Raw genomic sequence first — 11,272 nt, 5'->3', positions numbered from 1 at the left:
GGCAGCTCGCCCACCCATAACAATCTGTTGGTAATTGTACATTTACTTTAAAAAAATATATAAATCTCATGTGCAGACGTTCGACTCCGTTGGCCGGTACATCTGGACTTTATATATATCTATGGCAACGGCCCAAGCTTAAGACTGTTACCAGGGAAACACCAATGAGCGTGAACCACACAGGCCAAAGCTAACTTTGGGCGGGGGGGCACTTTCAGATGTGCCCCACGAAATCTGCCTAGCAACTTGCCTCCAGCTCCTAGCCTGTTGCCTGCTTGGCTTCACCTGAGCTAACAGGCTAACAGGCTAACAGGCCATCCCCCATCAGTGAACACTGACCGGCGATGTGGAGAGGTTTCACTCACATATCGGATGAATAATACGGTTTGATCTTCGTTTTTTTCTCCTGACAGAGAAGCCAGAGACGTCTGCGCTCCCGTTTCTGTGGTAAGTCAAGGTTAGCATTGTGTTAGTAGTGATGAGCAGGTACCTGTCCATGGCTTGTTAGTTCAGCTAGCCTGCAGACGATGCTAACGGGACCGTACGGAGTTATTTACCCAACATGAACCGACATGATCTGGTCCAGCCAGCAGGAATTTATGCTTCTCCGTTTTGACGGACACGGACCGATAGGACCGCCTTCTTTGCCGTGGAACCTCCTCTCCGGGCTTCACGGAGAGCTTTTCGTGCAGCTCTGATTTTTCTAACTACACGGCTGACGGTGGCTGGTTAGAGCCCTGACGGCATGTGTGTACGATCACATACCGTTATAACTGTTAGGTCTAAGTGAAGGTTCGGACCCCAGAGTAGACAAGGAGTGGTTTGTAGATGGATTAGGAACAGAGTTTATTTCGCTGACGAGGAAAAGGAAGGCAGGAGTAGCAGGGTACTGGCTGGCTGAAGATCCTGGCAACGTGGAGGATGAAGAGCCGAGCAGCAAGGCACACGAGAGTCCTGGGTGAAGAAAGTAACAATGTTAGCCAAAAGACAAGGAAGTCGAGAGTTTCCTGCTCATCTCTTGCTACCGTATTGGACGGAATAATCTGGCGTCGAAGTACTGAGACGCCCAGGCTTAAAATGAGGAGGATGATTAGGAGGATTGGATGCAGGTGTGCCTCGTCCTGCTGCAGCCACCAACCAGCCACAACCCCCTGCCACACACACACAGGGGAACACAGAAGGGAAGGGGAAGAAAACAGCCACAAACTACTGAACACAATCACAAACACCACGATAACAAACTTTCATAACGGCGCTAGCGTCCCAGCCACCATGCTAACTGCGGTGATAACTGTGAAAAAACATGCTGTCACGACTTTAATTCCACAGCCATCATGACACTGTTTCTCCAATACCGACAGGCTAGAACCAAATACTTGGTAATAGTTAGTATCGGGAGTCCCTGCTGACTGTGTGTGTGGAAGCTGGGGGGGAAGCTAGCTGCCTCTGTGTAGCTTCAAGCTGTTGAATTAGCAACGCAGTTCGGAAACAAGACCGGGGAACCGCTGTGCTAAGAAACAATAACATAAGCATTATGACCCGCTGGGTGTCACTTTATTTTATTGAGTTGCCATCGTACACTGTGTGTGTGAAAAGCCAGGAGCAGGTAAATAATGAACGTGGACTTCTGCTGAGAACTCATGAGGTAGGCTTCTCTAAGCTCGTCTTCCGTTGCGCCAACTACTGTTCTGGCGCCCAATTGTTTTCAGCAACGGAGATCTATAAATCAAAAGGTGTCCGTCCAATCCGTCCGTCTGTCTGTCCGTAACAGACTCAGATAAGCATAAATTGGCCTTTAGAGTTGATGAGGATGAGTGTGTTTGGAGAATAAGCTACACCGCATAAGATATCTAATGATATGTAAAGTTGTTTCACTCGCCAACCCATTTGACTTGACTACGTTACACAGATTATTATTCTGCAGAAACAGATTTACTGTGATCAACTGAAACGTGAGTATTTAAAGTCACATCTGCATTTTAAGAGCAGCTGTTTAAAGTAGCATTACGTCTTCTAAAGCTCTTTATTCAGAGTATTGATGTTGACGCTGATGTGAAGCTATGTGTCTGTCCAATCGTTTTACTTTGTTTAACTCTGTTTACTTTAATGCCATATTATAGGCAACATCTTTGTGTCGCGCTGAGCGCTAAAGCATGTGAATTGTAAATGAAATAGGATTTCTGCTCCCTGCTGGCACCTAAAATGCAGCCCATAGTACATCTTACTAGTCTATATAGGACTACTGCTTATAATAATCAGCTACCTCTATTTTTGTGACGGTGACATGACGTCATACAAAATTGCCCCACCAGAAATTTCAGGCTAAAATCGCCAATGGCACCACATATGTGTCCACACAACAATAAATCATAATCCATAGCAGAAATGATCAGTTTCTTAATCAATCAATTGATTGAAAAAAATATTTATTGTTTTAGTTGTCTGGCAAGATTTGAATATTATTTGCCGGACTTCAGACTTTTCTTTCATGGTTGTTTAAAAAGAGGAAAAAAAAGGATGCAAAAATGTGATTTAGACATTTACAAATCTGTGTTAGGATCAGGTAACTGATCACCGCCATCTACTGAGCTGGTGGACAGTTCCTAGAGGTACTGCAATACAAGGTCGATCCAAGTGGAAAGCGCAAGCACACGTATTGTCTGCCTAATAACGGTTACTATGTTACAGTCAAAGTTAGGGGTGTGGCTTATTGTCACATCAGAATTTCCATTGATCTATTAGTCCCATTATATTCCTTTATCCCCCTTTGCTTCAATTACTTTAACCCCTTTTGCTTCTATTCCTTTAACCCCCTTTGCTTCAATTCCTTTAAACTCCTTTGCTTCAATTACTTTAACCCCCTTTGATTCAATTACTTTAACCCCCTTTGCTTCAATTACTTAAACCCCCTTTGCTTCAATTCCTTTAATAAGAACTGAAGAGTCAGTCTGCACAATACAGCCAATTGGTAGAAAAAAGAAGATTAGAGATTTTTCACTATGGAGTTCATTCAGAAAGTTAAACAAATGGACATAAATGCAGAGACTGTCCGCCCGTACTTTGACAACTTCTTTACAAAGCTCACAGCAGAGCAGTGGGAGCTGTTGAAGTCATGCAAACCGGATGAAGCTACAACATTTATGTTGGCAGAACTTCTGCTGAACTTAATGACGTCTGTTTCAAATGCCATTGTAAAGCGACGTCTCCGTTCACCCGTGTCTGAGGATAAAGTTCGGTCCCTTCTGGGCGACACTCTCAAAAACAGTCTTTCACCAGGCAGCACAAGAACGTCTGAGAGTTTGGATAAGCTCACAGACTTGGTTGTAGAGGAGGTGACGGAGACTGTCAACTCCACGTTGTCTGCAAGCTCCATCTGTGTGAGCTCTGAGAAGACTTCACCAACCCGCCTCATTAACCCCGCTAAAGTCCAGAAGATGATCTGTTATGCCTGCGAGTCGTTAAAGACAGACGAACGAATCAAACAATTGGTCAAGTGTCAATCGGGCAAGCAAAGTCGGGCCATTTCTTCAGAGGAACAGGACCCTTCAGATGATCCAATTCTGGTGTCTAGGACTTCTTCAAGCTCCTCCTCTTCACGAGTTAGCTCCAAGTCAGGTAGTTCCTCAGAGGGAGGTTCAACAGCAAGCAGTGTGGACAGTGTGAAGAGGCTTGTCCAGGAAACAATCAACAATAGTTTGACTGACATCACAGACTTCTTTGATGAGTTCAATGACAGCCTCTCTCTCAATTTATCGTTTTCTCCAGAGATTGATTTGGCTTTAGATGAAATAATTGAGTCAATCAATGAGGAAAGCATAAATGGAAAGGAATCTCCAGAGCCAAACTTCTCAATCGGTAAAGGAATGAAAAAGATCAATAGGCTTTTCATAAAGACTTTTGCCACAGCAGGGACGCTCCAAATACTTTCACAGGTCGCGAAAAAATTCAATGAGAATCCCAAAGTCCCTAGCAGGAAGGCGATACAGTCTTTGATTGCTAGTATTGACGCTGTGCTTCTGGAGAAGGAGAAGGAGAAGCCAGGAGGTGGAAATGAAAGTTCTGCATTCCAAACACTGAAAAAGCCTCCATCTAAAAAGGTTATTGTATTCACAAAACGGCTTTCAGATCTCATCTTTTCGCACATCGCACCTGGCAAGAAGTCAGACAAGGGTTCAGGTCCAGGGAAAAAGGTTTTTGTTCCTACTTCACACAGGGCCATATATGCAGACATTCAGACCAGGGTGTTTTGTTTTCTGTCCTTGATAAGCTGGTGGCTGAACAACCAGGTTAACTGCCACACAACCAGAGTGTCAGACGCTTTAATGATCATCGACTCATCGGAGTCATCATCATTAGAGGTCAACAGCATTGAGAAGAAAAGATCAGAGCAGACTTCATCATCAGAGGTCAGCAGCGGAGGGAAGAAAAGATCGAAGCAGTCAACACCGGCAGTGGTCAGCAGCATTGTGGAGAAAAGATCGAACAGTGGGAATAAAAGATCGAAGCAGTCAACACCAACAGTGGTCAGCAGCATTGAGGAAAAAAGATTGAAGCAGACATCATCAAAGGTCACCAGCATTGAGGAGAAAAGATCGAAGCAGTCAACACCAGCAGTGGTCAGCAGCAGAGGGAAGAAAAGATCGGAGCAGACTTCATCATCAGAGATCAGCAACGGAGGGAAGAAAAGTTCGAAGCAGTCAACACCAACAGTGGTCAGCAGCAGATGGAAGAAAAGATCAGAGCAGTCAACACCAACAGTGGTCAGCAGCACTGAGGAAAAAAGATTGAAGCAGATACCATCAAAGGTCACCAGTATTGAGGAGAAAAGATCGAAGCAGTCAACACCAGCAGTGGTCAGCAAAGAACGTGACAACTCAGCATCATTAGACAGGAGCGCCAGAGAGAAGACTGAAAAGATCGGGGCACAGCTCAAATATAAAACGTATGTCGGTGTTCTCTTGGACAAGCTCATCACACAAATCTATAAAAAGGCAAAGGTGACCTGTGCTGATGAAGACACAAGGCATCATCTGCTGGAGAGAATATGGGCCGAGGTCAAAGACATTGACCCAACTTTTATCCCGAAAAGAAGCCTTGACGAGGCCATTTTAAAGGACTTCTGTAAGAAGTGGCCTTGTCCAGAGATGCTAATGTGTTCCCTTCTTGGAAGAGATCCAGCACTTGAGATATCAATAAGCTCCATTTTGAGAAGACACCTTTGCAAAAAGCCTGGCTTCCTCTCCTCTTTCAGAGCAAGCATCTCTTCCTTCTTCGAAAGATAATAGGTGGATGATGTTACTCCGATAGCTTCACTTTCAAATGTCAGTGTGGCAGTGGTGCTTGCCACGGGGCCCTCCCACCCGAAGCCAGAAACGGAATGACTGATTGTGACAGCTCTCCACCTGAGTTGATTAATCCACTGTGGTGCAGGTGAGGGTGCTCTCCCAGCCCCCTCACCTCCACATACCCCCTCCCCACGGACCAGGAGAGGAAGCCAGCCCAGCCCCCCCCCCACTGGCTACCGGACCAAGGCCTTTAGGGCAGGCAGGCGTCGGCCTCTCCGCTAACTAGGGACATGCTGCAGGGGCTGCTGTCTACAGTTGATATCTCATGTTAAAATAATTAGTGCAAATGGAAATAATCTCAATAAATCTCAAGTTGACAGTAAAAAATCCTCAGGAATTAATTTATTATTATGTCCTTTTTGGGAATTATTTCCATGTCTGATGTAGAACTGTAAATATTCCATGTTGTAAACACGGATGGTCTTGACTTCGGAAGAGGTAGGTTTTTAGTTTGCGGCAGAAGATGTGTATACTTTTTGATGTCGGATGTCGATGGGGAGCTCATTCCACCATTTAGAAGCCAGGACAGCAAACAGTCGTGATTTTGATGAGTGTTCAGCTCGCAGTGAAGGAAAATAACACAGTGTAAATTTGGGCCTTCAGCAAACCCAGGCCAGTCGTTGACTTGCAGAGAGAGTCTACATGTCTGATCAGTCTGACCTCTGACCCTTAGGGTTTTCACATGGACAACTTCTCTGCCTCACTTAGAAAGGAGTCAGCTGAGGTGGTTCGGGCATCTGGTAAGGATGCCCACTGGGCGCCTTCCTTGGGAGGTGTTTCAGGCACGTCCAGTGGGGAGGAGACCTCGGGGAAGACCCAGGACTAGGTGGAGAGATTATATCTCAACACTGGCCTGGGAACGCCTCGGGATCCCCCCGTCAGAGTTGGTCAATGTGGCCCGGGAAAGGGAAGTCTGGGGCCCCCTGCTTGAGCTGCTCCCCCCGCGACCCGACCCCGGATAAGCGGATGAAAATGAGATGAGATGAGAACTTCTCTGCCTTAAGGTTGTTCTGATGTAAACAGATCTGTTATTGAGTACTGAAATCTTAATGTATAAATTCTAAACAAACTTCTTAATGTACATTTTTATAGACTTGCTTTCGTGTGATGTCATGTTTTGAATTGTTCATTTGTTTTTATATTGTCATATTACTGTTTTTATGTTCAAGTTTTCACGTGACACAGCTCTACATCTACTCATTTAATCTGAACATGACCACATCTTTTCTTGCTTTGCTGTCAAAGCACTTTGTTAACTCGTTTTTTCTAAAAGTGCTATATAAATTACTATTCGTTTTCTATTCATCAGGCAGAGCTCAGACCTGAAAAACTGGATGCGATCAGCATAATTAGCTAGTGTTAACAGTGAAGTTAAAATAACCTGTAAAATTGTCTATACAGTCACTTTCTAAACTTTCCAAATGAAGTTGATGAGTCATGCGATGTCCCTGAAAAAACTGATGATCCGGTCCAGCCAGCGGGGAAAAGTGTTAGAGTTGATGGAGTTGAGGATTAGTGTGTTTGGAGAATAAGCTCCACCGCATAAGATATCTAAAGGTATGTAAAGTTGTTTCACTCGCCAACCCATTTTACTTGACTACGTTACACAGATTATTATTCTGCAAAAACAGATTTACTGTGATCAACTGATACATGAGTATTTAAAGTCACATCTGCATTTTAAGAGCAGCTGTTTAAAGTAGCATTACGTCTCCTAAAGCTCTTTATTCAGAGTATGGATGTTGACGTTGATGTGAAGCTATTTGTCTGGCTAATTGTTTTACTCTGTTTACTTAAATGCTGTATTAAAGGCAACATCTTTGTGTCGCGCTGAGCGCTAAAGCATGTGAATTGTATTTGAAATAGGATTTCTGCTCCCTGCTGGCACTCAAAATGCAGCCCATAGTATGTGTTTCTGTTCTATATAGGCCTACTGCTTATAATAATCAGCTACTTCTATTTTTGTGACGGTGACATGATTTCATACAAAATTGCCCCACCAGAAATTCCAGCCTAAAATCGCCACTGATAACAACACTTATGTTTATTAAGTTTAAGAAGTAGGGGGTATTTGCAATAGTAGTTGCAAGAGGTTTTCGAATTTACAAGTCACAAGTCGTTCATGTTGATTGTATTGCTGTTATGTTACAGCACCAGCAGAGGGAGCCATCTTCTTACGTTGAAAATATTTGACTCATCAAAACTCCATTCAACCTTCATGGGGAGCTTTTTGCCTTCCTCAACATGTTTCAATTATACATCAATACGATTTTAAATGAAAAGATTCAGATTATTTCAGGACAGTTGATTGTTTAAGTGTGATGACATTTCCGGGGAAATGTATAGTTTACAGCTGCAGCGGGCACCACGAATCAATACAAATTTCTCAGTTTAACACTGAACGCAGATGAATAACAGAGTGAAAGAGAGATTACGGGCGTTCCACCTCAGATTCAACCTTTAGTGACCAAGAAAGAGACGCAAGACAAAAAATAAAAGATGTCGCCGTTGTTTCAACTAACCCATGATATTTGAGACAGGATTTACTGGTGCTGGCTGAATGTTTGCTAATCTCCACTCATATCGTTTATATTTCCCAGACTGTGCAGGCATGCACCCCCCCCCCCCTCCCCCCAAAGACCCCCAGTAAAATGTCTGCTGATTGGTGATTGGTTCACAGGAAACTGCAGCCATGGCAACCAGCTGTTTGGCAATTCCTCTGATGGGAGAAGTGGAGCAAAGAGATACTGGCCTGTAGGTAATACTCACATACTGAAAGACAGACACACACCCACACACTCCTGGACATCACTGGAATGATTTATTTATTTTCAGACGAAACCCCCCCCAGACAATGCCACCCCCCCACGTCTCCTCTTTAACGTCTGTTTGTGCTCGATGTCTGTGTTTGTTTTTCTTTTTGGTGCTTGCGTCAGAAGCCTTGAATGTTAGCCATGAAGGTTAGCACAGGGTTAAGTCAGTAGTTGGTGGTTAAGCCGAAGGGGAAGCGAAGTTCAGGGTCATGCGTGTTTGAGTGTGTCCACATGTGTTTGATGAAAGCCGCCCCAAACTGTCTGTAATTGGTTCCCAAGGGAATAAGATCTAAGGATTCTCCCCGCTCATCAACGAATGCTAACCATGAAAATATACACATTCAGAGCGTCTGCATGGCTTCGAGTTAGTGAGGGACGACACTAAAAAGTCTCTTTGCTTGACCTAAATGTGTAAAAGAGTCGAAAAGGATGGATGTCAGCCATTTCCACATATGCTGATCCTCTTTTGATTAACGCTCACGGCTCCTCATGGAAGACTATAATCAACTCAGAGTGTGCGTGTGTGTGTGTGGGGGGGGGGGGGGCTGCAGAGGAGTAATCAGATCGAGGAAAGGATTGATTTTGAGGACAAGCGCCCCTCTTGTGCTCACTGATTCATTTGGTTTCATTTGAAGCCGGAGCAGAGGCCGGCGAACATCATGGTGGAGGTCAGATGAGTTTCTAGGCTGGTTTAACAAGCTGGATCAACAGTGCAGGGAAAAATCATGTTTTCCTAACTCTGTAAAGGGGCCCCAGGAAAATGCTATTTAGATACAATGTATTGTTGTTGTTATTATTATTATGAATCCATAAATAATCATCCAAGACAAAATGAGCAACAAAATGGAAAAATAAACCTGACTCTCATGTAAAATCCGACTTCCTCTTGTATTCAAATGTCTTCAAGGTCATGATCGTATGTCTGTATCTGTAATCGCAGTATTTCAAATGGCATTTGCAACTGGCGGAGCTGAACAATATTTAAAGGAGAGATAACCAAGGAGATAATGATGTAAACAAAACATCATCAGCAAAAAAATTCTACAACCGAGGCCAACCAATCACTGTTTCGTTGTAAGAAAATATACAGTATGTAAGTCGAGTTTTTAACGAGACAATCATTGGACTGATTAATGATTGATCGAGTATTTAATATTGCATTCAACCTGTTTCTCTCCTGTTAAACATGTCTGTTGTTGTTTGTACACATGTGAGACACTGGAGCGTTGTTGTGGCAGCACGTTGCTAATAGCCTCTTTAATTATCTCGATCTCTACATAATTCACTATACGCAGATGGTATAATGGAAAATGATCTGTACTCACCCCCTGTAGATATAACCATCCCCCCCCCACCCCCATTTTGTCTACATAGACTTGCCCTGCCTTGAGCACACAGACACACACACACACACACACACACACACACACACACACACACACACACACCGCTGCATGCTGTATCTAGGTATGAGACCGTTCACAGCTGACCAATCTCAGCCCTCTGGGTATGCACAGAAAGGACCAATCACAGCAAAGACAACAAAGCTAAAAAACAATGACTTCACACACAAACAGGCCAGCCGACATATGGCTATGTGACTCAAGTAAATAGTGCTATTAATTCTAAATCCCTGCAATTAATCCCCCCGGGTAGTTCCAGTGGTATTGTCCACATAGTGTTTATAACAGCAGTGTTTACAGCCTGATATCCAGACATGTATTGTGTTGGACAAGCTTAGGAGGTGACTTAACTGTACTGCATTAAATCCACAACGTAAAGGCTCTGCATACATCCCTGCTATTTTTGTCTAAAACCTGTCTGTCATGAAAATATTTAAAAACAAAACAAGATAGACCCTAATGATTACTTCTTCCAACATTCTGGTACACAGAAGATACACTCTTCTTTTGCCCAACATATCTTACCATTACCATTAGAAGCACGTGACTACTACTACATTTTATTCTGAAAGTTTTTACTTGTCCTAACTAAAACTGCCTCACACAGCAGCACGTTTATAGTGAAATGTCTGTGTGGCTGTATATGAGTAAAAGTAGTCGTAGTAAAATGGTCACAAAGTTGGCAGCAAAGGCTGCGTGATAATGTACACGCCTACATGTTTTTATGCTTGAAGAGCAAAGTTGTAACATTTATGTCTGGAGTGCTGAAAAATTGAATGGGCTCAGTGTAGCGAAATTAAAGAGATTTCCCACGAGATGCTTTGTGGGTTAGAGCTGCACAGACACACACACACGCACGCACACACACACACACACACACACACACATTTTACATACTCACACATATTCCAGCAGAACACATGCATGAACATTATATAGTATTTATAATGTTGAAGAAAGAAGGGTTGTTCCCAGGCATGTGATTGCACTTAAGGTTACAATAAAATATTCAGCGAGTTTCCAAAACGCATAATCTCACTAGGAGTTAAAGGCTAACTTCTTCAGCCCCTTCCACATGTCTTACATTGTATCCATTTCTAGTCACTGCAATTAAGTTTATGATGGAAATGCTGGACAGCTCTGTACCAGGGAGATGACAGAGTAAGAAACATCTTCTCCCTTCCTCTTTTCCTTGCTGTCAGGGTAATAAGTGATGCTGTCAGGTGAATGGATGGTCAGGCTACAGCACCGTGACACGTCTCCACAAAATTTGTCTGATGCTGCACTTGGGTTCCACAGCAGCGGAGACAAGATGGGATCTCTCTTCAGGCTGAAGGGAACAAGGGGGGGGGGGAGACTGGAAGATGCTGCTGGTATCCCCTCATCTCTCATCTCTACCACCCTGGTTATGTACAGAATCCTGCCTGTCTTTTTATATTCTCAAGCTGCCAGCCCCCTGCTCTCTGACGTACTGGCATGATGGATCTCCTCACCGACAAGGGAGAGGGGGGACCACAGAGGGAGCTATGAAGAGTAGGGGGGTTGGAGAAGAGCTTGTAGGATCAAGAGAGGGAAAGGCAAAATGAAGAGGGGGGGATGGGAAGACATTCAATTTACAGTAGGATCTGCCGGGCTGTATCACATAAGGAAATGTGATCTATTGCTATTGGACATATTGAACATTTCCAGTGGCTGTATATCACTATCACTA

Source organism: Platichthys flesus, chromosome 18, assembly GCF_949316205.1.
Source record: "Platichthys flesus chromosome 18, fPlaFle2.1, whole genome shotgun sequence".
NCBI lineage: Eukaryota > Metazoa > Chordata > Actinopteri > Pleuronectiformes > Pleuronectidae > Platichthys > Platichthys flesus.
This window is presented reverse-complemented; position numbering follows the sequence as displayed.